Here is a 16578-nt window from a genome sequence, read left to right on the forward strand (position 1 = left end):
CAAAATTTCTATTGTAAAACCCTCAGTTTCTTAAGCTAATAACAGCCGACTGTTATTCAAATAGCTACTGATATCCAAAGGGCACAACCATGGTCTGAATGTTTGTGTCTCCTTTCCCCTAAATTCATACATAGAAATCCTAACCCTTAAAATAATCATATTAGGAGGTGAGATCTTTGGCTGATTAAGTCATCAGGAGGTCAAAAGAGCTCTGCTCTCAGGAATGGGATTGGTGCCCTTATAAAAGGGGCTTCAGGGTGATTTCTTGCTTCCTTCTACCATTTGAGGAAATAAGGAGACATCTGCATCGCAGAAAAAGAAAGGCTCTCACTCAACCAGAACTCAGCCTCCAGAACTCTGAGAAATGAATTTTTGTTGTTCATAAGCCACCCAGTCTATGGCATTTTGTTATAACAGCCTGAACAGATTAATAAGACAGCTACTCTCAGAGAACTATACTCAGAGAAACTGTAGAGGAAGCCAGTGTTTTCATTTATAAGCATGTGAAGATAAATGAGAAAATAGAACAACCTAACACAGGACACATGGGGAATCTCAGTCTGGCTGAAGTGAAAAGGACTCTTTATAATCTTCCTATTTTCTTGGCTGAATGTTGTAGTGTGTTGCCTTCATGTTACATATTTTTACTCTCTCTAAAATTTTAATTTCATCCCTTTACCCCAGGAACTGCTACTTTGGGTATAAGGAACTTCTAATAACCAAATTGTTTCAAGAATCATTAAATTTGGCAACATGTATAAACGATCTTAACTATTTTTGTAACTCTTGGTCCTGTAATTCCACTTCTAGTAATCTGTGCTAAAAATATAAACAAACGTAAGGTCGAAAGGTGTGTGTGTGTTGCATCTCAAGATGTTTATTACAGATACACAAAATAAAATACAATAATAATAGAGGCATTTTTAGATGTTTCAAATCAATTTTAAATGAGATTTTTAAGAAACTATATGATAGAATATTAAAGCCTTACAAAAATTCTGTTTTAGAAGCTATTTAGAAAATATTTTGGCTCCTTTAACTGTAAAAATCCGTAATGTAAAATGGTGTGTTACAAAATTATATGTGAATTTTAATATATTTGCAAATACTATGTATTTTTTTTTTAACTCAGAGGAATTATATCAAAGTGTTAAACTTGATGATCTCTAAGTGATGAGATTCTGAATAATTTTAAATTTTTTTCTTTTCACTACTTTCGAAATTTTGTCTTTATTAATAATCAGAAAAAGTATATAAAATAAGTCTATGAGTACAGTTATAGAATGTGAATACTTTCTACATAATTATCATACACCTCACGCCGCCTGTTATTTATATGTGGAATTTAAGAAACAAAACAAATGAGCAAAGGGGAAAAAGAGAGAGAAACAGACTCTTAACTATAGAGAAAAAACTGATGTTTACCAGCAGGGATGTGGGAGGTTGGATAAAATAGATGATGGGGATTAAGAAGTACACTTGTGATAAGCCCAGGGCGTTGTATGGAAGTGTTGAATCACTATATTGTACACTTGAAACTAATATTACACTGTATGTTAACTAACTGGAATTTAAATAAAAACTTTAACAAAAAAGAACAAGCTAAGGATGCCCTCTCTCACCACTCCTTTGCAACAGTATACGGAAGTCCTTGATAATGCAAGAAGACAAGAAAAGGAAATAAAAGATCCACAGTTTGGAGAAAAGAAACTAAACTGTCCTTAAAAAAATAGATCGTTTATTTAAAGAATCCAAGACTCAACAAAAACTCCTTGAGCTAATAAGAGATTATAGCAAGGCTGCAGGATACAAGGTCAATATACAAAAGTAAATATCTGTCCTGTATACCAACAATGAATAGATGAAACTTGAAATTAAAAACACAATGTCATTTACATTAGCCCCCTCAAAATGAAATATTTAGATATAAATCTAACAAAAGATACACAAGATCTATATGAGGAAAACTACAAAACTGATGAAAGAAATGAAAGAACTAAATAAATGGAGGGCTATTTTATATTCACAGATAGGAGCATTTAAATTTGTCAAAATATCAGTTTTTCCTAATTTGATCTGTAGATTCAGTACAATCCCAACTGAAATCCCAGCAAATTATTTTGGGAATATATAAACACTGACTTTAAGGTTTATATTAAGAGGCATAAGACCCAGAACAGCCAATGCAGTATTGAAGGGGAACAAAGTTGAAGGACTGACACCATCCCACTCCAAAATTTAATATAAAGCTAGCATAATCAAATGTGGTATTAGCCAAAGAACAGACAAATGTATTATGAAATGCAATAGAGGGCCCAGAAATAGACCCATATAAATATTGTCAACTGATATTTGACAAAGGAGCAAAGGCAATATAATAGAGAAAAACAGTCATTTCAACAGATGGTCCTGGAACAGCCGGGTGTGCACATCTGCAAAATTGAATCTAGATATAGACTTTTAGCCTTCACAAATATTAATTCATAATGGGCAACAGACCTAAATGTACAACGTGAAAGTGTAAAAATCCTAGAAGATTACATAGAAGAAAATCTAGATGACCTTGGATTTCTTGATGACTTTTTAGATACATTACCATGAAAGAAATAATTATGGATAAGCTGGACTTCACTAAAATTTAAAACTTCTACTCTGTAAAAGACTCTTCTACTCTACAAAAGAATGAGAAGACAAGCTACAGATTGCAAGAAAATATTTGCAAAAGAGATATTTGATAAAGGACTACTATCTAAAATATAAAATTAATTCTTAAAATTTAATAAGAAAATGAAAACCCCAATTTTTAAATAGTTTATTGTCAAGCTGGTTTCCATATGATACCCCGTGCTCATCCCCACAAGTGCCCTCCTCCATGCCCATCACCCCCCTTCCCCTCCACCCCCACCCCCATCAACCCTCAGTTTGTTCTCAGCATTTAAGAGTCTCTCATGGTTTGCCTCCCTCCCTCTCCCCCACTATTTTTCCCCTTCTTCTCCCCCATGGTCCTCCATTAAGTTCCTCCTGGTCCTCCTATACATGCAAACATATGGTATCTGTCCTTCTCTGCCTGACTTTAAGTCATGAAAAACCCAATTTTTAAAATGAGCAAAAGAACTGATAGATATCACCAAGGAAGATCACAGATGGCAAATAAGTAATGAAAAGATACTCATGTCATTAAGGAATTGCAGGTTAAAACAATGAAGTACCAGGAAACAATCAACAAAACTAAAAGGCAGCCTGCAGAATGGGAGAAGATATTTGCAAATGACATATCTGATAAAAGACTAGTATCCAAAATCTATAAAGAACTTATCAAACTCAACACCCAAGAAAACAAATAACCCAGTTAAGAAATAGGCAGGAAAAAAAAAAAAAAAAAGAAATGAGCAGAAGACATGAGTAGACACTTTTCCAAAGAAGAAATCCAGATGGCTAAAAGACACAAGAAAAGATGCTCAACATTACTCATCATCAGGAAAATACAAACTAAAGTCATGATGAGATACCACCTCACACCTGTCAAAATGGCTGAACTGAACAACACAAGAAACAGCAGGTGTTGGCAAGGAAGGGGAACCCTCTTGCACTGCTGGTGGGAATGCAAACTGGTGCAGCCACTCTAGCGAACTCTTGGAGGTTCCTCAAGAAACTAAAAATAGCACTACCTTATGACCCAACAGTTACACTATTAAGTATTTATCCAAAGGATACAAAAATATAGATTCAAAGGGATACATGCACCCCAATGTTTACAGCAGCATTATCAGTAATAAACTATGGTGAGATTCCAAATGTCAATCTACTGATAAATGAATAAAGAAGATATGGTATGTTCATACAATATGTATATACAATAGAATATTAGCCATCAAAAAGAATGAAATCTCTCAGGGTGCCTGGGTAGCTCAGTTGGTTAAGTGTCTGATTTGGTGCAGGTCATGATCTCTGTGAGCTCAAGCCTCACACTGGGCTGTCTGCTGTCAGATCCTCTGTCTCCCTTTCTGTCTGTCCTGCCCCCATTCTCTCTCTCTCTCTCTGTCTCTCCCTGTCTCTCTCTCTCTCTCTCAAAAATAAGTAAACATAAAAAAGAGAATGAAATCTTGCCATTTGCCATGATGTGGATGCAGCCCAAGAATATATTGTACTAAGTGAAATAAGTCAATCAAAGAAAGACAAATACCATATGATTTCACTAATACGTGGAATTTAAGAAACGAAAAAGATGAACATATAGGAAGGGAGGCAGAAGAATACAAACTACAAGAGACACTTAATGATAGAGAACAAACTATGAGTTGATGGAGGGAAGTGGATGGGAGATGGGCTAGATGGGTGATGGGTACCAAGGAGGGCACTTGTTGTGATGAGCACTGGATGTTGTGTGTAAGTGATGCATCACCGAATTCTACTCCTAGAAACAATATTGCACTGTATGTTAACTAAAAACTAAATAATAATTTAAAAAACCAATGAGATATCACTATCTACCTATTAGAATGGCCAAAGTCTCTAACACTTACAACACCAAATATTGGCCAAGATGTGTAACAACAGGAACTCTCATTCATTGGGTAGTGGGAATGCAGAATGATACAGCCACTTTAGAAGAAGGTTTGTTCATTCTTTATGAGTGAAAAATTTATATTCACACAAAAGCCTGCACACAGATGTGTAGCCACTTTTATTAATAATTGCCCAAACTGAGAGTAACTAAGGTGCTCATCAGTAGGTGAATTGGATAAATAAACTGTGGTTTATTTGCTAATATATCATTAAGGATTTCTGTGTCTGTATTCATCAAGGATATTGGCCTGTAGTTTTCCTTTCTTTTGGCGTTTTTATCTGACTTTAGTATCAGGGTAATGCTGGCCTTGTAAGATTAATTTGGAAGTGTTTCCTCTTCTTCAGTTTTTTGGAAGGGTTTGAGAAGGATTGGTGTTTATATTTCTAAGTGTTTGGTAGAATGCACCAGTGAAGCCATCTGGTAGTAAACGTCTCCTTGCTGGAAGATTATTTGATCACCTACTCAGTCTCGATACTAGTTATGAGTCTGTTTAGGCTTTTCATTTCTTCATGATTCAGTTTTGGTAGGTTATATGTTTCTAGGAATTTATTAATTTCTTCTTGGTTATCCAATTTGTTGGTGTATAATTGTTCATAGTAGTCTCTTATTTTAGTTTTTATTTCTGTATCATCATAATACCTCTTCTTTCATTTCTCATTTTATTTATTTGAATCTTGTTTCCCGCTTTTTCTTAAGAAACTAAGAGTCTGTCAGTTTTGTTTATCTTTTTAAAAAACAACTCTTAGTTTTAATTGATTTTTCTCTACTTCAGTTTTATTTATTTCTGCTCTAATCTTTGATGTTTTCTTTCTTCTGCCAACTTTGGGCTTGGTTTGTTCTTCTTTCTCTAGCTCTTTGAGGAGTAAAGTTGCCAAGAGGAAGCCGCTAGAACTTCCCCCACTACCAAAATTGTAAACGCGAAGTAATTTTGCATTACTGGAAGAGTAAAAGTTCAGAGTGTCATCACCAAAGACTTGAAAGATTCCCTTGAAGGATGAGGATTTCCAGAATTCCCATTGACTTCATCTATTTTGCCTTTGCAGAAAGCATATGGAATTCAAGAAGTGGTAGTACATTATTGTAATCAGGTGGTGACTCCAGTTGCTGGTTTTTTTTAAGGTGTGTTTCATTGTTGGAGCAAATCAACACATCCCTGGCACATGGTATATAGTTGTTGAACTTGTTACTGCATTTTAAAAAATCTATTAACTATTAACAAATATCATTAGGGACTCTGCTTTCGGATGGCAGAGCCAATGGCACAACTTCAAAGTCCTGCCTCAGAGCTACGTCTGGTCTCTGGTGTTATGCCATAATCCAGTCCTCAGGGACGAGTATTTAGCACATCTTATCCACAGTTTCATTACATTCATGATACCATGCCAGTTGGTGAGCAGGAAGTAGAAGCTACCTTAGGAAAATTGCTAATACACACGCATGACAAAGTGTAAAATAAATCCCTAAAAATATAGGGACCTGTCACCTATATTTTTAGGTGGTCCACTAGTCTAGGGCATGTCGACATATCTTTTCCAAAGTGAAGGAAAATTGCTGCCTCTGGGCCTCCTAAGAAAGTGACACAGTGCTTAATGGGTCTCTTTGGGTTTTAGAAACAAAATATGCATCATTTGGGTGTACCACTATCACCCAATTCACCTAAAAAATTAGAGATTTTTAGTGGAGTTGAGAAAAGAGTAGGTTCTGCTACAGATCTAAGTCACTGTGTAAACTACCCCGGTGCCTGAGCTGTGTATTCATCAGGGTTCAATCAGAGAAGCAGAATACTAATATGCACATACATACATACATATATATTTTTTTCAATATAAATTATATATATACCTCAGGGGTAAAACTGTAAAGCTTCTAGAAAAAAACATAGATAATCTTTGTGATCTTAGAGATGGCAAATATTTAATAAACAGACAAAAAATAATAATCATAAAATATATTTCATCAAAATTCAAAGCTCCTGTATCAAAAGATCATTAAGATGATGAAAAGGCAAGCCACAATTGGGAGAAAATATTTGCATACAAATATCTCACAAAAGATTCATACCCAAAATACGTGAAGAATTCCTACTACTCAGTAATAAGAAAACAAATCATTTTTTAACTGCAAAAAATGAAAAAGATGCTTTACAAAGCAAATTACATGATTGTAATTATACAAGTGGCCAATACACACATGAAAAGATGCTAAACATTGTTAGTCATCAGGGAAATGCAAATTAAAGCCACAATGAGAGAACAATTTACACTAACTGGAATAGTTAAAATTAAAAAGATGGACAACACTGTGACAAATGTCACTCTTCTACATTGGTGTTGGGAATACATAAAGATAAAACTTCTTTGGAAAACAACTTGGTAGTTTAAACATATACTTATGGGATACAACTTAGCAATCCAACTCCTAGGGATTGAAAATATATTCACAAAAAAAATCCGTTCAAGAATTCTCAAAGCAACTCTTCCAAAATAGTCAAAACCAAAGTCAAAACAAAACAAACAAACAAAGAACAATTAAGGAAGTTAATGGCTAAATTATATTGTGGTATATCCATACAATGAAATTCTACTCAACAATAAATCTGAACAAACTACCATGTATCAGTTATCCGGTGCTGTGTAGCAAATAACCTTGAAACGTAGTGACTTATGTTGTATGTAAGTGACGAACCACTGAATTCTACTCCTGAAACCAGTATTGCACTTCATGTTAACTACCTAGATTTTAAATAAAAAATGTGAAGAAAAGCAATGTAATGATTTAAAACAAAAATTTATTATTTGTTACAGTTTTATAGGTTGACAGTGTGGTTCTTCTGCTGGTCTTGCCCAGGCTCACTCTTGCATCTATATTCAGCTGTTGCCTACACTGGGCTGAAAAGGTCCAAGATAATTTTATCCACGTTGTCAAGGCCTTGATGCTGGCTGTGGGCTAAAGCCACCTTAGACCTACTCATAAAATATGGCCACTTTACCTGGATGGTCTTCTCATTCTCAAGGCTTTCTCTCTCTCTTTATGTGGCCTCTCTCTGTCTCATCAGGACAGCCTGGACTTCTTTATATGGATGCTGGGATCCAAAATTTAAAGTGGAAGCTATCAGCATTCTTAAGGCTTGGAGTCAGACAGAGATCAGCAGTCAAAAGTCAGAAGTCAAGGGATTTCACTTCCAACCAAGTCACAAAAGCAGCCCAGTTTCATGGGGTTGGAAAACAGACTCATTCTTGTGATGGGAAGAGTAGCAATGTTACATTGCAAAGAGACAACGTAACAGAAAAGTGATTCATTGAGAGGCTATTTTTACCACTATAACATTACAATACATACAACAATATGGATTACTCTCAAAAACAACACTTTTACTGAAAGAAGACATTCACAAAAGAGTAAACAGTATATAATTCCATTCATATAAAATTCTAGAACAGGGGAAATTAAGCTATGGGGCAGACCAGTTGGATCTGCTCATGAGGGCAGGGGTGTGAAGGTTAATTGAAAATTGAGACAGGGAAGCTTTCTGTAGGACTTAAATGTGCTATGAATTTGAGGTTATCTTCATTGATTTTAGTATTTCATGTGAAATCAACATATATAAATCTTTCTTCTTTGTTCATATAATTCCTCCTCTCCATTAATTAGATTAGCAAAATAATTGAATATCCCGGGGCGCCTGGGTGGCTTAGTCGGTTAAGCGTCCGACTTTCGCTTAGGTCATGATCTCGCGGTTCGTGGGTTCGAGCCCCGCGTCGGGCTCTGTGCTGACTGCCAGCTCAGAGCCTGGAGCCTGTTTCAGTCTGTGACTCCCTCTCTCTCTGACCCTCGCCTGCTCACGCTGTCTCTCTCTCTCTCTCTCCTAGAAATAAATAAAACATTAAAAAAAATTAATTGAATATCCTATATATTACTTCTATCAAAGTTTATCTCTTAGTGAATTACTAATGCTCTGAAAATGTTTTGTTACAATTTGCCTCTTGGTGCCCAAAACATGTCTATTTATTTCATTGTTCTTCCAATATTATTGCTTTTCTTATAGCCCATCAACATTTGAGCCCAAAGTCAATAGAAAAAAATGAGAAATGACTTAGATATTTTCCCCCCAAATTTTGAAGTTGCTAGGGGAAGTAAGTGAATAAGTAAATCGATGTTTGTACCTAATTTGAATGAATGGAAAATCAGTTTTTTCCTTCTACCACCAAACAAAAAATTAACTTTTTTAAAGGAGAATTTTTAAATATACATAAAAGTAGATAGACCAGTATAATGAACCCATTATCCCACCCTAGCAAACATAAACAGGCCAGCCTTGCCCCATCTGTACCCCTAGGCCCAGAGCTATCAGGGATGTGTCATCTTGTTACAGTTACTCTTCATAAATTATCTAAGACAGCATGCGTGTTTCCATCAACTGGATGAACCTGAAAAGAAAACAAAACTGTTGCTAAAATACCAAAGTAATTAATAACTTCTGGCCCTGAGAGGCAGCTTTTTATCAGATGAGATGAAGAGAAGGAGCAACACATGTTACATATTCATTTTTTTAAAGAGTTCACACAGCTATGACCTCTGTGTTGCCATACAGCTGATGGCAAATGTTTTCAATGACAGGTTGCAATTGTCCAGAACATATTTTCTTGGTAGAAATGTTTCTTCTATGTTTCTTTTGTAGAAGAAACTCACAAATAGAAGATTTTTATGTGTGTGGGGGTTAAGCTTAGAACTGCTCATAAAATTTCTTTTTGTATCACTTATGCAACATTATTACCAAGTGATGAGAATATATTGCATCCAGTGTAAGATCTATGTTGGCAGAGTAGTATGTAGTGCCTGGGTTTACCAAAGAATTCATTTTGTACATATTCTTTCATCAGTTCAAGTCTGTCTGTCCTGCCTGCTTGCTTGTTTCCTTCCTTCCTTCCTTCCTTCCTTCCTTCCTTCCTTCCTTCCTTCCTTCCTTCCTTCCTTCCTTCCTTTTTATAAAATGTTTGGATAAAAAAGTCACACTTGGGGGGCCTGGGTGTCTCAGTTGGTTAAGTGTCCAACTTTGGCTCAAGTCATGATCTCACCATGGTTTGTGAGTTCAAGCCCTACATTGGGCTCTGTGCTGATGGCTCAGAACCTGGAGCCTGCTTCAGATACTGTGTCTGAGGGAGATACTGTGTCTCCCTCTCTCTCTGCCCCTCCCTCACTTATGTTCTGTCTCTCTCTCTCTCAAAAACCAACACTAAAAATTTTTTTAAGTCATCCTTATTTTTTATTTCATTTTGACTTTTTTTTTCAAGGCCTTGTGCAACAATGGATTAAATTCAATAATTAGGTGATTTCCATCAAGTTTCCATTATCTGAGAACTTCATTTTTCATTATGACCTCTGTGGAACAAAACTTTTTCACTTAAAATTTAACAACTATAACTACTTGTTAGCGCTCTAGAAATAATATTGAATTTTCTTTGTTCTTTCAGACACTGGTGCTGTGTGTTTTGTTTGATTTGCACGTAAAACAAATAAACACTGCCTCCTTATACGCTATGCAGTCTTCATGACTTGATCATTCTCAACATGGTCATTCAGCCTGAGCCCTCGTTTTATGTAAGTTGTGTCTGTCTGATTGAAAACAGTTTACAAACTATTAATGCAACCTTTAGTGTTGGTCTAGGCTAGTCAGGATCTCAAAAGAATTTAACCATTTGCTTTTTTCTTCTCAAAATATTTTTGTTTGAGACTCTTTGTTTATTTTACACTCTGTTCAGTTCTCAATACATTTTAGGGACACAATTTTGAAAAGCAGTCATTAACAACATTGTAATTCGTCTTGCCTTTTCTAACAACATGATGAAGGAAGATATGACTTAATAAAATCAACTTCTTCATCAAAATTGAGCAGCTATTAAAAAAAAAAAAAACAAAATTGAGCAGCTATTGACCATCTGGAGTGTTCTGTTGAGCTTATAGTTTCTCTCCTTTTACTTTCCATCATCCTTTGTTTCTCCTTCTAAAAGTATTCTAGGTCTCATAAAAATATTCATCTTTTCTGTTATCATTTTTTATTATATCTGTTTGCTTATTTGGGCTATTCTGACCCTTTTTCTTATCTTCATGATTTTGTTCATGAGAGATTTCAGTTTCCCTGTGATGTATTAAGAGAAACTGGACATTTTAAAGGCTGTCACAGTCTTCTTTTTCCAGAATGGTTTTTTGGCTTCTAGTAGGATAATTCTTTCCATTTTAGTTAAATTTTGATGTATTCAATAATTTAAGAAAAAATGTCCAAAATTAATCTGAATTGAAGATATGCAAAAGTACAATTGAAATGCATATTTAAAATTGCTCCTACATCATATAGAGCTATATAAATTGGTAATCAAATTACTCTTACTCTGTACACTGACTTATGGATGGATACATGTAGGAATCTTTATCACTGGAACACTATTTTCTTCAGGTCATTTTACTACATCTGGGGCAATTTTGTACGTGGCCTCACTATATCAGTGTCAGTGTTATATGTTTTTTCAGCTGGAACAACTGTCAAGACAAGATGCATTGGACAGGCTAATATGCAACTGCATACATTGGGATGCATAAAACATGCAGCCTCACACACAGACAATCTGGACATACATGACGCTGCTATGGTTTCACTCTCTAAACAGAAATTCTTATAGACTTTCTTGCATGATTCCCATCAAAAATCTATAAAGTATTTAATTAAAATTGTATGTTCTGAATGATTTGGATTACTCCTAATAAAACTTCCATTTTTTTTCCACTAACAATTTTGCATGTCTGATCATTGGAAGAAATTTCAGCACACTAGCTCTAGGTCCATACAGTCTAAGCCTGTTTCTCCTGCACAGCCCTCATAGCTGGGGCTGAGTAGATAGGACAAGTTCATATTGCAGCATAATCTGTGGCCCTACACTTGTGTTACGTGTGGATAGTCAGCCCTGGGGACAGTAGTGGTATCCCTGGACACCTAGCAATAAATAACAATACATAGTTTTGTTGAGTTAGATAAATATGCCATCAATATAAACATTTCCTCAGCTCAACTTCCTTTATTTTTCTCTCAAAAACCCGTGCCATTCTCTTTTTTTAAGTGTTTACTTATTTTAGAGAGACAGAGAGAGCACATGAGCAAGGGAGGGGCAGAGAGATAGGAGGACAGAGGCTCTGAAGCGGGCTCCGTGCTGACAGCAGAGAGCCCGATGCGGGGCTCAAAGTCACGAAACACAAAATCATGACCTGAGTCGAAGTTGGATGTTTAACCAGTTGAGGTATTCAGTCACTCCAACCCATGCCATTCTAAAGCCCTAATACCCTAGGGAGAGTCTAACAAGGAAAAACATGGAGTGGAAAGAGACAATTGTCTTCACTGGTAAAAATATCTTACTTTGGCAAATTTTACAAAAACATAGGACTATGTGGACACATTTCTAATGTCTCTCCTAGGCCCTAGAGATGGTCCATGAGAGTGAGAGACTTTGACATTTCATTAATTTTATAGAGAATCTGCATCTGATCACTACCAGCAAGATAAATCACAGTAAATTACAGTTTATTGATTACTCTTGACATATTGCTGGTGATAATGTACAACAAAGAAAAATCAGGTAGAATTAATAAACTATTTAACTATCATATAATTCAGTGGTTTTATACTATCATATATAATATAGATTAACAACTAATTATGTAAGATTGACTTATTTAATAATAAAATTACAACAGTAGCTCATACTCATATAGCATTTATTCTGTAGCAGGCACTTTTCCAGGGTTATTTGATCTTCACTCCAACACTATGAGGTACCATTGCGTTAGAGGATCTAAGACAACCTCGATGCAGAATTCTAAGACAGCAACCACATGTCTCTTGGTGGCCAGGCAGGTTGGATGAATGGGGGAAGCTGTGGGTGTTATGGCACCAGGCATGTATTTGCTCCCCAGGGACAGGGGAGACTTGAATTGGACAGCTCAAGTGCAAATAAAGATCACTATTCAGATCCAGGGGCTCATGGCCCTGCAGAAATACTAGCCCAGATTTTCTGATTTTTTAAGAGAAATAGAAAATGAAGTGTGTGTGTGTGTGTGTGTGTGTGTGTGTGTGTGTGTGTGTGTGATCTAATTTTAAGGTATTGAGTTTATTTTTTAAAAGAAGAGCAAAAGAACCAGTGGTTCTAGCCCTGACTTAAGGCCAGGACTGTTTAGTCACAATGTTCTCTTCAAAAATCTCAGCAAATGATTTGTATTTCTACACTTTCCCATGTTCATTCAAAGTTTTGGTAATTTGCTGCTTTAGCTGGTAGCACATTGCCTAGCATTATGGTGGTCCCAGAGGAGCTGCTTAGTAAATATCTGAATCTATGAAGTCAGGTTTATTATAGTCCCTGAGTTAGAAGCAAACCTTGAACTCTATAATCAGGATGCTTTGGGGGTGTGGGTGGGGCTGACATGAGAAAAGGTAACCATATAGCAAAATTTAACTGTTTACTGCAGGTGATAATTTAGGTGGGGTAATCTAGCTTTAAAAGTATATGAATTTTCCCTCTGGTTACTCTTTGTTGGTCAAGTATCGGATTAACCTAGGAGTAAAGAAATATAGAGACAGACATAAAATCAGATCAAAATCTGTACATTAATAGTCACAAACATTTCAAGCTCCCAGTGCACATGTCCCACTTTGATCTTAGCTGCATGAAATTTGTAACTGCTCTCTAAAAGCACATAATCACCTAATTCAACAACCTTTGCCCCAGTTATCTTGCAGCCCCCAAATCCATATTGTTAGTGGAAACCTCAGAAATGTAACTATAGTACTCATGCTATAGACAGTATAAATTCCTGTAAGCCCAGTAAACGCCTTCATTTGCTGGTTTCCATCAACTTCATTTTACCTATTTTATTTTTCTTTTAAATTTGTGTTCGTATGTTTCATACTCCTCGTGACCAAAGGCTCAGGTCAAGTAATTGAAATTATTATTTCCAGAAATTCCAGTGAGTTGGCTTTACTAACATCTGCCTGTTCTGATTTTTGAGTTCCATGGATCTGTCTGGGCACATCCCTGGAATTCATAAATACCGTGCCTAAAGTTGGCCTTTTGGACATGGGAGACAGAGGGAGGCTCACCTCCTTTCCATCCCCTCCGTCCGGTGCCCAGTTGGCCTCAGTCTCTGCTGCTGTCATTTGCATTTCAGTCTGTTTTATTTCTTCAGTCCAAGCATGCATGTGATTAGTCCCTTCTGGAGCTTTGCCTGACAACTCAGTTTCTGGCCTCCAGTGTCTAACCCCTAAGGCAGCAAACTCAATCTATTTAGAGAGCTGTTAATTAAGTGAATTATGTTTGGTCAGGTATTTATGAGCAAAGAAAATCAGAATGGAAATGATAAGTGTGCCCTTACAAAAAGACTGAGTAAGCTATATGTAAATTAAAAAGAAAAAAAAGCAACCCAGCCAAAAGAATCTTTCTAAAAGGGTTTTGCCTCTAGTCTAGTTTAGTTTTTCTCTTTAACCATTTGAGAGAATACACTTGCTCTTCAGTGACATCATTCTTATCCCAAATATGCTTGAGAACTTGGGCAAAATGCAAAGAAGAACTGAGAGGAATGTAAATACTGTATGTTTTCTTTACAGAATTATTCAGGGAAATGCTGTTTACTTAGAAATAGAGTTCTAGGAAGTATGTCTGCCATCTGTAGTCCAGATGATGATGATTATGGTGATGAATTAAACATTTAGAAATAAACCCTAATGGTTGTTACTGTTTTCAAGGATAAGGCAACTGAAATATTGTTTCATTACTCATAATGCATAAAATAGCTAGAATTTGTTTGTGTGTCATGTATCCATAACTTAGAAAATATATTTAAAAAGACACAGTGATGGTGGATTTTTGAGCGTGTCTTGTCACAGTCCCTGTGTAGGATGTGGTGCATGCATAATGTGCTAGGACATGGGGAAGAAGCTTGAAAGCATTGTTCTCATCATCATTACTTCTCTTTAATGAGGAATTGTGCTCTAAGATTGATCGTTTTATACATTGTGGTGCAAAAGCATGATTCTACACCTATCAATCAGTGCATCATGAATACCCCCATTCCAGCAGCTATGAAGACACTTAAAAAGCTGTTCATGATTTTTGACTAAGATGCAGAGAACTAAATGAGTATGATTCCTGAGCACTGCTCATCAAGAACAGGCAGCCTGAAATGGACATAGAAAAGGGCAATGGAAATATTCAATATATCCATCAGATGTTCACAAAATCAAGGCCCATAGAAGTTTTTCTTTTGATGTGATTTAAAAAAAAAAAAAGTACATTTGATTTGGTTGGTGAAGCAATAGGAGTAAGTAATGGTGGTGGAGTCCTCACCTTTCCTCCCAAAGTCAGGACACAACCCCAGTGAGAAGTGGTATGTTAAAGGCTGTTTGTACAATCTAGAAGGTTGAAAAGGAGACGCACAGTCCAGAAGATACAGCTGGATAGAAAATGAGTGGCTGAAATCAAGCAGACCTTGGGAGGTGGTGAGGTGTAGAAATGTCGTGTAGTGCCAAATACAAAAATATTAAGCTGAAGCAGGCTATTTACCTACAACTTAAGATAATTCAGTAAAGGCTCTAGATTTTGAAAAGTTAAAGAATGTCCCAGCCTTCCTTCCAGTCTATTTATTTTTTATTTTATTATTTTTTTTTTACAAATCTTTGTACTTCTCTGCCACTAACCAAATCAACTAGTTGTTTCAATCAAACACAGATAGTTTTGGTTGAAAATACTAGCAAGGACGTAGGTGAGGTGATCCTGAGTGGGTTCAGGGAAGGTGTGGGTACTGGATGCAGGTTGAGAAGAGTCCTATCCAGTAGTTTCTGAAACCAGCTCCTACAGTATCATGAAAGAAAAGCATTAAATTGGGGTGCCTGGATGGCTCAGTTGGTTAAGCGTCCTACTCTGTTTTGGCTCAGGTCGTGGTCTTGTGGGTCCATCAGTTTGAGCCCCGTGTCGGTCTCTGTGCTGACAGCTCAGAGCCTGGAGCTGCTTCTGATTCTGTGTCTCCCTCTCTCCCTGCTCCTCCCCCACTTGCACTCTGTCTCTCTTTTTCTCTCAAATATAAATAAACATTTAAAAAGTTTAAATTATATTAAACTTACAATTAAATAGCTTATATTAAAAAGATGATACACACTCAAACCCCTCCACTTCCTGATTATTTTACAACATATTATTATCTGTGCTTTTGAAGTAATTTTGTTACATTGTATATGTATATGTATGTATATATGTTACATTGTATATATATGACAGATATACTCCAGAAGATGTGCTCCTGGACATTTCTCCCTAATGCTGCACTTAGTGATAACATGCTGGTAACTTGAAATCTGTTACACTGGGAAACACTTACCAGAACATTCACTGGTCCTTCACTATGCATACCGGCTCCAAGAGTGGACCTACTCTTTATATCAGAGCTGATTGTAGAGGCAAAATAGAATCCCATTAGAAAGTAAGTGCAAGAAATTGGGGCTCCTGGGTGGCTCAGTTGGTTAAGCCTCCGACTTAGGCTCACGTGAGCCCCACATCAGGCTCTGTGCTAACCGCTCAGAGCCTGGTGCCTGCTTCAGATTCTGTCTCCCTCTCTCTCTCCCCCCCCCCCTTCTCACTCTCTGTCTCTCAAAAATGAATCAATATTAAAAAAAATTTTTTTTAAAATAAAGTAGATGTAAGAAATCTATAAATGTGGAAGAGAAGTACCCAAGCCTACATTCCTCTTATCTTGCCGTCTATAACTTTTGACCATTCAGCCATTCATTGAATGGTATTCATTGAGTACCTTCTATCACCGTGCTAGGCTTTCTGAATATAACAAAGTAGAAGATGCGGTACCTTCCCTCTGGGAGCCCATGACCTAATATGCCACCAGAGGAGTATACAGATGATTATGACAGAGGTCAGTATGGGAGGGAAACATAAGGCTCATGACAGCACAGAAAAGGGAAACCTGTT

This window comes from Hyaena hyaena, unplaced genomic scaffold, assembly GCF_003009895.1.
Source record: "Hyaena hyaena isolate Hyena2069 unplaced genomic scaffold, ASM300989v1 scaffold_633, whole genome shotgun sequence".
NCBI classification, from domain to species: domain Eukaryota; kingdom Metazoa; phylum Chordata; class Mammalia; order Carnivora; family Hyaenidae; genus Hyaena; species Hyaena hyaena.